This window comes from Macrobrachium nipponense, chromosome 3 (assembly GCF_015104395.2).
Source record: "Macrobrachium nipponense isolate FS-2020 chromosome 3, ASM1510439v2, whole genome shotgun sequence".
Classification (NCBI taxonomy): Eukaryota; Metazoa; Arthropoda; class Malacostraca; order Decapoda; family Palaemonidae; genus Macrobrachium; species Macrobrachium nipponense.
The window spans coordinates 37,513,075-37,525,574 of NC_087202.1; positions in this window are offsets into that span (position 1 = coordinate 37,513,075).

The following is a 12,500-nucleotide window of genomic DNA, read 5'->3' on the forward strand; positions in this document are numbered from 1 at the left end:
CGTTTAGGGGCAAGGCCGACTTAATTTGCAGTCATAAGAGGAGCCAATAGAAATAATTTTTTATACGCATTGTATCATTTATTTTCATCAGTGAGTCTGGGCTTGATGTTGGGCATTGGTATAATTCATTTAGAATAGAAACTAAATCATCCTCATCGTAACTTATCAAAATAGTTCAATGTGCGATATCAAATATCCATTTACTGCAGCTTTTTTTTTCTTTTTTCTTTTTTTTTTTTACTTCAAGTCATCCTTTGATCGTCATCAAATCTCAGTTTTTCATTTTATATCTTCAGTGATTACCCTTCTTGCCCTGGTATAAGGAATATACGGCAGCGTTTTTGCCACATCTACATTGCATCCCAACTTAGGTCATGGGTTTATGAAGAGCGGCGACGCCGGAAACGTACTATAGATATTCGCTGTCATTTTGGTTTTACTATAGTATGTAGAGTTTCAGAGTAAGAATAAAGATCGTCTAATAATAAGGACATGTGAACTCTTTAGTGAAGAAACTACGAAACAGAACTAGCGAAGAAGGACTAACAGAACTAATGAATATATTCAGGAACAAATGAAAAAGCTAAACAGACCAAATGCATAAGAAAATAAATTATCACACGGAAGGCTCTATCGAGTTATTTTAAAGTTTATGACAAAAGTTATTTTCTCTTTGACGTTTACCCTTCAATTATGACCTTAACCTTTACCGATAGATCCTCTACAGAATATATTGAATCCTCATCACTCAGAGATTGAAGTTTAGATGTTCTGAAACAGACGGACAGATTGACAGGTGGGAGGGCGGACGGACACGCCAATCATTAGATAACCCTGCCCAGTAGATAAGAAGCAGAGAAAAGAGTGAGCACTAACTATTATTAAGACGCGAAAGAAAATGAGAATTCGAAAGAAAACGATCGAAGGAGAGCGAGAGAAAACGTAAACGAGTAAGTTAAAGAGGAAGAGACCGCTAAGCCAGAAACGAGGGAGGAAACACCGGCCGAACGAAGCTCCGAAGAGATAAGGACGCGAAGAATGAGAAACAGGAAATTAAAGCGATGGAAATAGACCAATAGGGAAAGGAAGAGGAAGAGGAAGAGGAGGAAGAGGAGGAGGAGGAGGAGGAGGAGGAAAAGTGAAGGAAGAGAGATAAAGAACAGATAAAGGCATGGGATAAATGAAATGCGAGGGTTGGCAGCCCAGTTAATCGAAAGGCGTTTCACGGTTTGGCAACACCTCGGTCGATTACGCAGTAATGAATGGCGAGATAATTTCTTTGGTTAAATTGGCAATATGATGTTTATGCTAATATTCTAAAGATATCTCCACTGAAATAAGGAAATGAATATAAAATCCAGGTTAGAGAGAGAGAGAGAGAGAGAGAGAGAGAGAGAGAGAGAGAGAGAGAATAGGTCAACGGGCGTATCTTAGGTAAAGCCTTGGTAGGAGGATTCCTCCCTGAGAAGACCATAGTGAGGATGCTGTGGAGACAGGATATTTATGAGGAGAGTGTGCAAGGGGAGAGAAAGGGCCAAGGAAAAATACATAATACGTAAAAGCGAGGAAATGGAAACGAGAGAATTGTGTATGAATAGTCGTTTGTTGACCAACAGTTGTGAAGAGTATGAGATCGAAAAATATTTGCGATAAGTAGGATAAAAGCGGAGAGGTAAAATAGGATACTTTGATAACGTGGAAAGTAGCCAAGCAAAAAATAAATAAATAAATAAAATAAAATAAAAATAGAAAATAAAAGCCTCATGGTATCTGAAAACAGTGAATACTACATGAAACTTAATGTAGAAAGCAAAAGCCAGGATTAACCTGAATAGAACGCAGATGCTGCCAGCATTTCTAAAACAAGAATAAAAGTAAATAGGCATTAAAATTAAGCGTACCCAAAGGTTAATGAAATTTAAAAGTAATTATACACAAAGCGTCAAAAGTAATTAGGTTGATAGTGGCTCTTGTTATTGGAAAAGATAAATATCATATGACGGATAGAATATGAATAAAGAATTCATATTAATAAAGATGAAAAGAAGGGGACCAGCAATCTTTCGCTATCGAAGTGAAGGGTTGATTATGATTGAATAAAAAAGGAATTGTTGTAATTGCTTGTTTTTACTGAGCCAAGGGAGACCTGCTATCATAAACAATTAAAAATGTTGAGGTTTTTACGGAAATCGAATTCAGGGAAGCTGACAATCATTGCTGTGCACGTCAAATTCTATAAAGATAAAGACTAAGAAAGGCAAGAGAGTAAACGTAAAGGAAAGGCAAACTGCTGGTTAAGGCGAAGGTGGAGGAGGAGGAGGAGGAGGAGGAGGAGGAGGAGGGGGAGAGAAAATGTAATAAATCACGGAACGGGACGCCATCTCTTTTCGGGAAGTGGAAGACAAAAGTGGAGAGGCTGAAGGGGGAGGACAATGACTGAGGAAGTCAGGAGGAAGATTAGGAGATAAAAAACGATTCGGCCAGCGAAAGCGGAGAGCCGAAAGAAGACACAGAAGGAAAATGCTGGACGGAAGGAACGAGAGAGAGAGAGAGAGAGAGAGAGAGAGAGAGAGAACGACGGCTATCACGCAAAAGGAGAAGGGGACAGGTCGAACCTGAGGCCTAGCGAAGGACATCAAAAATAAATAAAAATACCTAAGTAGGAGGGGAAAAATGAAATGCAGACCGTACCATAAAATGAAGCTTGGTCACGAGAAATATAAAACAGACTGAATTGGGAAGGAAGAAGCTGAGAAAGAATAGAGGCGAGAGGAAAGGGAGGCTGCTGCCAGGGCGCTCACACACAAAAGCTCAATGGATGTGAATGATAGGCCTCTGGGACTTCAGAATTTCTCACGTGATCGGCTACAAAACTTTTTCAGGGAGTCAATTTAAACTTCCCTTTCAACAGCACTTTGTTATTTTGATGTCCGCTTTATATGACTTAGGGACCGACTTGGGAAGGTGGAGAAAATTGAGGCTATAATGCTTCCCATTATATCATAAGGGAGTACCACCCAGCTATCGCCTAAGAATATCTAATTCTCTCTGTATTTGATTTTGGTATTCATTTATGCCAAAACAGTCACCAAATACCATTTCTAAAATTCCTTCCTCCTCTGCTGACCTACACATGAAATTAACTACCTAATGGGAAGTCTAGTCTTAGGGATCGTAGTCAGATACTAGCAACCTTATCTATCCCAGAAGACTTGCTAAGAACCAAAAGTTAGAACTCCTCAACCACAAAATATGTGGTTTTCAGTCGACTGTGGAAGGCGGCAGCCAAGGCAGCCAAGGAATGGGGCTAGCAACTTCATATCGGAAGATTTCCGAGAACCCTCCACCCCCCTCCCCACCCCCCACCTCCACCAAAAAAAAAAAAAAAAAAAAAAAAAATTGAGACTATCCACTCCAGGGAAAATTTTGCATACTTTCAAGGCACTTTTGCTAGTACTGCACTCACGACTCAGTTACTTTATGAAAAACGTTCCAGTTGTGTTTGCAAAGTATTTATCATTATGATCATATGTGAGATATCTATAAAAGAAATGCAATTCTCACCAAGAGTAAAATAAAAAAAAAAACAGCAGCAACAAATATCTAAAAGATAGCAAGAAGAATATAAAAAAACTTGTAAATTTCACGCAGAAGTAATGCAACCTACATACACAAACAAGACAATGGTAACCTTGTACATACACACCATAACAATGACAAAAAGGTCATCCCTGCACACTACAAGAAGTAAAATCAAATGAAAAACTTACATCTACACAGATAAAAAAAAATAAAAAACGAAAAACATGAAACTACCAGCCTCCGCAGAAACCCGATCGGCTCCAATTGCGGCCGAGTATGAGGATGGGTCGTAAAGAATAAGGTTCCAACGGATCGGAAAGATATTGATGCCATTCCGGGAATGTGTATGGGCGCGAGGAAGGCGCACGCGGCTGTATATAGATGCACCGTAACCTAATTCCGGGGGTAGAGGCGAGCGCGGAACCTGGACGTCTCCATCACGGAATTGACCCGCATCGGAGAATGCGTCCTTTGCTTGTTACTTATCGTAAAAGATGAACGGCGCTTCGTTGCGTAGTGGATGTGTCTCACGGATTTTGTCAATGTCTTTTAGAGAGAGAGAGATGGAAGAGGAGAGAGAGAGAGAGAGAGAGAGAGAGATGAAGAGGAAGAGGATACGAGAGAGAGAGAGAGAGAGAGTGGAAAGAGAGGACGAGACAGGAGGAGAGGGATTTTCGGGAAAAGAGAGGTGAGACGAGAGCGAGGAGAGTGAGAGGAGAGCGAGAGAGAGAGGAGAGTGGGAGGAGGGCGAGGAGAGAGGAGAGGATGAGAGATGAGAGACGAGGGGAGAGGAGCGAGAGAGAGAGAGAGAGAGGGAGGTGAGAGAAGGGGATGGAGAGAGACGAGGAGAGAGAGGGTCGGGAGAGAGAGGAGAGAGAGGGAGGAGAGGACGAGCGACGAGAGAGAGAGAGGAGGAGAGGAGAGGGAGGATAGGCGAGAGTAGAAGGGAGAGAGATGGGAGAGATGAGTAGAGAGAGAGGAGAGAGAGAGAGAGAGGATTATATTTGAGAGAGGGAGAGGGTGAGAGAGGATGAGGGAGAGAGATAAATAAAAATATTAAATTTTGAAATATAGCAATAATTTTCTGCCTTACATCTATTTAAAAACGAATATCAAGTAGATGAAAAGTGTTCATCTTAAGGACGGAGAGAGAAATCGTTGGGCGACGAATGATACTGATGAAGTATCGGCAATAAACAGTAATAACAGATTACTGGGAGGATGCTGTCCTCATAAGCAATTACTAAAAATTCCCTAACTTAAAAAGCAGCATACTGCCATTATCCATAAAACATCTACGTATATAGAAAGAACACATAGAAAATGTCAGAATTAAACCTATATTCATATGTATGTAAAAACAGTATTCGTGGAATATTGGTACAATGCACAACAACGACAGTCAGCAGGAACAGATGTCATCAACCGCAAGACTCCTTCCCTGATGAAGGACCCACACTTCAGACATCATTAGGGGGTTACAAAGGGATTTCCCCTACAGTTGACTACCCAGCCCCTCCCCCACCAATCGAGGTTCTTCCCCATCCCTATCGAGAATAATTGAAAGCCGGCTACACACCGATCGGCTAATGGGATAATTCTCCAGCACAATTAAACTGCACCGAACTGCTCCGGCCTGGGATGGTGACGTGATTGAAGACAATTCCTTATCCACTTCGTTGATTTTGTTCCTTTCTTCCGTTTCTTCCTCAGTCAGTGATTTTCTTCTTTCTCTCAGAGAAGAAATTAGCTGAGGATACTAATGTTTCTTTATCATTGTCATTTCATGAACGACTTTCATGATATCTCTGTCAATGGATATTCAAGGCAGGAACTGGGTAATGTCCGTAACGAGAGAGCCAAAATAGTCCAAGATAACAACGCTTTTCGGAAGCGAGATTGAAGTAAATAAGTAAATTAGGCTCCTTAAAGCTTTTAAGTCGCCGTAACGTTGGAGCAATACGGACGGAAAAAGGAACTTCTTTATTCTTTTTTAAGTAAACGCGCAAGAGTTCCAGAAGTCCTCATAAAAAGCCTCAACTTCAAAGCGATGTTCGTCGTAGTACACTGCACTGACTAATCCTTTTCCAGAACCATTTAAAGTTTTTAATTTCTCTTCGTGATATTTTGTAACTACTGGACTTAGAAGTTAACTCGTTACGTTGCCATCCTCACCCTGATCTTAGCACAGGTTTGAAACTGACAAAATTTATCGAAATGTAACAAAATTGAAATTTGTGATAATCTTTATCCATATACAAGGTTTATAAAGAAACTATCTGACTCAAACATATTCTGAATACATTATATTCTATCTGATATGATATAAATTTCAAGTTAGTTCAAACATTTAAGTCTCAAAGAGAGGAATTTACAAATGCGTAGTTTCAAAATGTATTATGATACCCAATCTTTTGTGAAGTAGATTATCGGTAATACAATACTTGACCTAGCTTACAGAGTTGTCATATGTAAGAAGATAAAAACAATGAAATAGCAAACATTTATACACAATAAAAAGCCAGATGAAAATGTAAAGAGATTAAAGGCCGAACTGTCATAAAAATCAAAGGAAGTCAAATTAGTGGTGACCTCTGGCTTACAAAATCTTTCAAGTAATCGAATCAGAACAGAAATGCAGTCGTCATTTACAGATTTCCACGCAAAACACCAAACCAAAACATTGCCAGGGTTCCCGAAAGCTGGTAACAATTACGCAAACCTTGTTTAAACCGTAACGAACAGCCCAAATCTTCGTTTCTAGTGGTGAATTTATTAACTGATATTACTGATCAGTTATGCTGAGTAAGAGAGAAATGAAGTATTGCTAATTTGAGCAAAACAAGGGGCATCCCATAGTCTACAACTGCAGTATGCCTACCAGTTTTGTTTAACATAAACAATGATAATCGAGCAACTGCTCTGATATGAAGGATGTGCTGCATATGTATGTACAGTACACTGAGAAATGTTGTTTTATTATGCAGATACAGCTACAGCACTTCTTGAATCGAGTTTTTCCTCTTGTAGTCTAGTCGCAACGAGGAAAACAGTATCAAGAAAGCCCACAAATACCCACAAGCCACAGGTCAGTAACATCTTGATAAATTTCTTAACTATACGTCATGGCCCTTAAACGTTTTATGTGCATGTTTCCTCATGTGAAACGACGTGTTAGCGCTAATAATTGGTAATGGGAATTAATTTTGCTTGCCGCAGGCTGAATAGAATAAGATCGTGCTAAAGATGGCAGAGGTCGTTCTAACGATTTAGAATTGCCCCCATAAGCAACAATGATGGTAACCACCATAGAAAGAAATTTACCTCAAAGTCAGGGAAATGCTTCAAATTTCAGAGAGATGGCAACCGCATCTATATATAACCTTTATAAACTTAAAGGTCCAACTAGGTTGCTTTTATAACCAGAGCTACTGAATTTCTTCAGCATTCTGTTCATTTCATCTGCAAGTCATGTTACATAATATGACAGAACCACACGCAGCCATCACAAACAAACCTAAACAAAGGCTGCGTCGAAATGCAAACGCACAAACCGATAAAACCCGGCTGCAAAAGCTTTCTACTGATCGTTAGCGATAAGGGTCATAAAAAAGCGCACAGAAGTGGAAGAATTAAAGCAGCGGCCATCACAGCAGCTAGGCGGTGTCCGCTGTAATTGCAAAAGAGGAAGTAAATGCAGCAGTCGGGTGAAAAACACGTCAATAGCGATAACGCGCATGACCCTCCCCCTCCCCCCTCCCCAACCATAACAATCAATTTGGCCCAGGAACAACAATACGTAACCGGATATCAATTCATTAAAATCTAGTCAATAGATATCACGAATAATTCCCTGATCTCCCCTGCCCGCCCGGGTTACAAAAATAAATTTCTCTCTCTCTCTCTCTCTCTCTCTCTCTCTCTCTCCTCTCTCTCTGGTCCTCGTGGCGCAATTGGTAGCACTCACAGGGTAACATCCAAGGATCGTGCGTTTGATCCCCAAAAACACGTAAAGAAAGGAAAGAAAAGGGTTCGTTTCCTTGTAGACCCTACCTATGCACCATGGTTTCCCTAAATAGTCAATTAGGTATTGGGCAATAAGCCGACTGCTGTAATTCACAAACAGGAAAATAAAATAGAAAAATAACAGTCTTGAGTGAGACAAGTTCATCAAAGGCGGGATGACCTCTGACAGGTACTCCTCGCATCAAGAGGGTAAAATAGCAGTAATTTTGATTTCTCTCTCTCTCTCTGTTTCTTATACTAATAAAAAAGTAGTTATTATGATTCTCTCTCTCTCTCTCTCTCTCTCTCCTCTCTCTCTCTCTCTCTCTCTAATGATAATAAAAACGCAGTCATTATGATTACGAGATAGCATTTCGACTTATACTGTGTGTGTGTGTGTGCGCGTGAATTCCTACGAACTATCCATTTCAGAAAAATCCCTTCTTTCTCTTCCTCGTCCACAACCACCATACACATAAAATTACATAAAATTTCAAAGTCCTCAGCTTTCCCGGAAACTCGAAAAAGAGACGGAAAAAAGTTCAGGTATTGGTTCACCCTCAAATATTTCATATTGCCCAATCTGAAAAGGAGAGAGAGAGAGAGAGAGAGAGAGAGAGAGAGAGAGAGAGAGAGAGAGGAGCCTCCAAGTTCTCTACATGTGACAGTGAATAAAGATGGTTTCCTTTCAATTACAGCGACCGATTTTATTCAAATTAAACGCCGTGTTCGCGAAGTAATGAAAGACAGGAGACGGTGACCAAAGGAGGAAGGGAGACGTTTCCCATAAAAATGTTGAGGGAGGAAAAGGATTCTGGATTAGAAAGAGGGCAATAAGAAAGAGGAACGAATTAAAATGGCTATAATAGAACGATGAAGGAGAAGGGTGATAATGACAGCGGCCAATGGGAGCAGGAGAGTTGTGTGGAAGAAAATAAGGGAAAACTGTTAAGAGAACTCTGGAAATAGGAAGTTAAAAAGAGAAGAAAAAGTCCTAACAAACGAAGAATCTAGACGTAAAACGAAAAGGAAAAATAAATAAGAAAAACTCAATATGTAAGCGGACGGAAAAGAAAGAAAAATCCTTCATAAACCGTGGAGCAACATCGATAATGTGTTTATAAGGACAGGAAAAATCAACCTGAAATTCGAGAAACAGAAGAAAGAAAAAATGTAGAACAAAAATGGAAAAGTGAGGACAAGGGGCGAACCTGATAAAAGAAAAGCATAACTAAACGAAAGCAGTAGTTTAACGCAGAAAAGAATTAATCAAGAATTATTAAAAACAAAAAGGGAAAAAAAATCCTGTTTGGAAATTACAACGATACAAAAAGAAACTGGAATTTGAGCTGCAGCGTAGAGCAAGGGGAAAAAGGACTTATGGAGAGGAAACAAGATAACCAATGAATAGAGAGAGAGAGAGAGAGAGAGAGAGAGAGAGAGAGCAAATTAATGGTGGAAATGAAAACGAAGAAACAGAAAATGGAGACTGGGAAAAGTAGTAACAATGGAAGAACAAACTTGGAAGGAAGGAAGGGAGGAAAACGGTTAGAGAGAGAGAGAGATAACGGGGCATGACGAAAAGTAAGGAATTCGTGGCGTAAAGATAAAAGGGGGTGATGGCGGAGTATGCCATAAATTACAAGGAAAAAGTGGAAAGTGCTGGAGTAAGAAAATTAGGGGAAAAAAGACGAAGGAAAGAAAGCAAGATACAAAACGAAATATAGAAAAAAATGAAAAAAATAAAAAAGGATGGTGAAGGAAAGATGATGATGATGATGATGATGACGATGCCACAGAGAAGCAGGAGAGAGAATAAGGGAAAAGTTAAAAAGTCTGAAAAAGATTCGGATGAAAATAAGGGCGATGGGGAAATCACATCACTGGACGAGAGCCAGAAAGAGCTGTAAGAGGGTAGGAGGTGGGAAGGAGGGTAGAAGGGAGGTAGGGGGTGAGAAGGAGAGGGAGAATAAGGGCAGAGTGAGAAGGGAGGAAGAAGATAGGTTTTCCCATTTCTCAGAAATATAGGGGTGTTGAGAACTGAATACCACTATAGTTCTTGTGCTTACTCCAATCAGATACGAAAGCAGCGTGTGAAAGTTCTCAAGCAAACCTTATCTCCTCTGGGTCGTGGAAAAGGCTCAGGGATATCGAATGCCCTCGGCACGAGTCACAGGAGGACCTAAACCCTGGTATTCCTCGAGATGTTGCTCGGAACGTTGTTAACCTCTGCGTAAGCGAGGTTTTATTTTATAATATCCCTTCACTAAACACACCTGCTTTCTAGATTTCTGAAATAGTAAACTAGTGTCCCGGTTTTCTCTGTCCATCTGCCCTCAGATCTTAAAAATTACTGAGGCCAGAAGGCCGCAAATTAGTATGTTGATCATCCACCCTTCAATCATCAAACATACCAAATTGCAGCCCTCTCATTAGTTCTTATCTTATTTTAGGTTAAAGGAAACCATAATCGTGCTTCTGGCAGCGCTATAGGTACCAACAACCTACGCTTCCACCGGACCGTGGCTGAGTTTCACGGGCCGGGGCTAAGGGCTTTATGGGCCGTGGCTTAGGTCAACAGTGGACAGAAAACTCAATTGCGTCGGAGAAAAAGGGGCATTTAATTTTACTTGTTTTCACGAATGCAAAGACAATCTGCGTATGTGTAACTTATCCTTGTTGCATTGAAAACTTAGTTTACCTGGTTAACGTAAAAAGGGCCTAAATTTGTTTATAGCGTAATCTGTAGCAGACTTAACAATGAGAAACTGACGTGCATGTGGGGGAATGGGCGTTGGGAGGGTGTGTGGTGGTGGTTGGGGGGGGGGGGGGGACTGTGAGGGTGTAGGGGGAGGCGTTGCTTAGGATGTAGCCATGAGACCAAGGGGTTAACAGCTCAATAAAAAGTTAGGGTACCCCTAAGCTAATGCATCCTACTAATCCACAAAATATGTGTGCTTGCGCATCTCTCTCTCTCTCTCTCTCTCTCTCTCTCTCTCGTTGACATCATGCTATATGAACTGCTATTTCGATGTCACTAAAGTCGAACACTTCCAGTGTTTGTGAGGCACTTTCACCGATGTATCAAACTCGAATATTCTGAAGAGTTCGTCATTAAAGCCTATTCCAGCCAAAAATAACTTTAAGCAGCATAATTTAATGACTTGTACAATATTCAGTTTATTTGCTATCTGTAAGCAGGTTCATTAAACATTTTATGACACTGACGAAAGCTGAAACTTTTAAAAGCTTGAGATGACAAGGTTCTCAGGGCATATGACTAAAAAAACAAAAAAAAAAACAAAGAGGTTAAATAATATTTAGTTGTACAGCTGACATCAGAGAATTCAAACACTTTTATTAATACTTGAACAGTTTTAGGTATGGCACTTAATATATACGAAAAAAGTATACAATCCTTTCAGTCGTTATTAAGTCTTAATACTAAATATAAAAATGAATATCTTTCAAGTGTTAAGATCTAGCCCAGCCAGAGAGAGAGAGAGAGAGAGAGAGAGAGAGAGAGAGAGAGAGAGAGAGAGAGCAGCTTCTTCTAAACATGAGATTTGTTCTAAGAATAAAACGCTAACGTTTTCAAACAATACTAACGGGATTTTCCAGATTAAAGCTTAATGAGGATTGTTAAATGTAAGAATTCAAATAGCCTGGAATGATGAAAACTTGAGGCCAAAATGAGCATTTAATAATAATCTACGGCTCACTCACAATAAAAAACAGAAATATCAGAACCACAGATTCAGATTCTTTCATTTTAGTTCTCATTCAAAACTTTTACAGAAAGTTGGCCAATGACAAAGTAAATTAAGAACTTATAAGGGCATTACAAACCTAAGACTAATTATTTATTGAAGCTCGTTGAATCTTTCAACAATACGTGTGAAAACTTTGACATTTTACATCCAACCTGGGAGAATTATTTATGTAGTCTCTAAAGATTACATAAGCAGATTTTTCGCAAAAGCTTTGGTTTGGTATCGTTTGAAGAAAGGTGAATGTAGGAATTCGCGCATCTTGTATATACTGTGATTTTTAGGTTAAATTACCTCCCCAAAAACGAATTTCATGTTAAGAAACTGTGAATTAAGTATTAATAAAAGTAAATAAAAACATAATTGTGAAGCTTACAACGTTCATATAAAAGTTAATACACAAAAGGTTCATATAATATGAAGGAAACGTGATAATGACTTCCTCTTTTGTAGTAAATCGGACTTAACGAATTGTTGAATTCCGCAATAAATAAAAAAGATCCGAACAGGTAAGAAAGTTGCATCAGATACCCCTCTAAGTTACGAAATCAACCATGTAAGCAACAGTAATCCGTAAGTCAAATGGTACAACAATGTAAACAAGGTTAATCATTATATTAGTATCACTATCTAAAAATTATATATATAGTGATATATCTATATATAGATATATATATGATATATATATATATTTATAGATCTCAATATGATATATATATATATATAGAGATATATATTATATAGAGATATATAATATAGATATATCGATATATATATATGATATATATATATAGATATATATAATATATATAGATATATATATATATATATATATATATATATATATAGATATATATATATATATATAGATATATATATATATATATATATATATATATCTATATATATATAGAATATATATATATAATCTATCTATATATATATATATCTATATATATATATATATATATATATATATATATATATTATATATATATATATAGATATATCTATATATATATATATCTATATATATATATATATATATAGATATATATATATATAGTATATATATTATATATATATATATATATATATATATATAATTACGTAATATATATATAATTATAATATATATATATA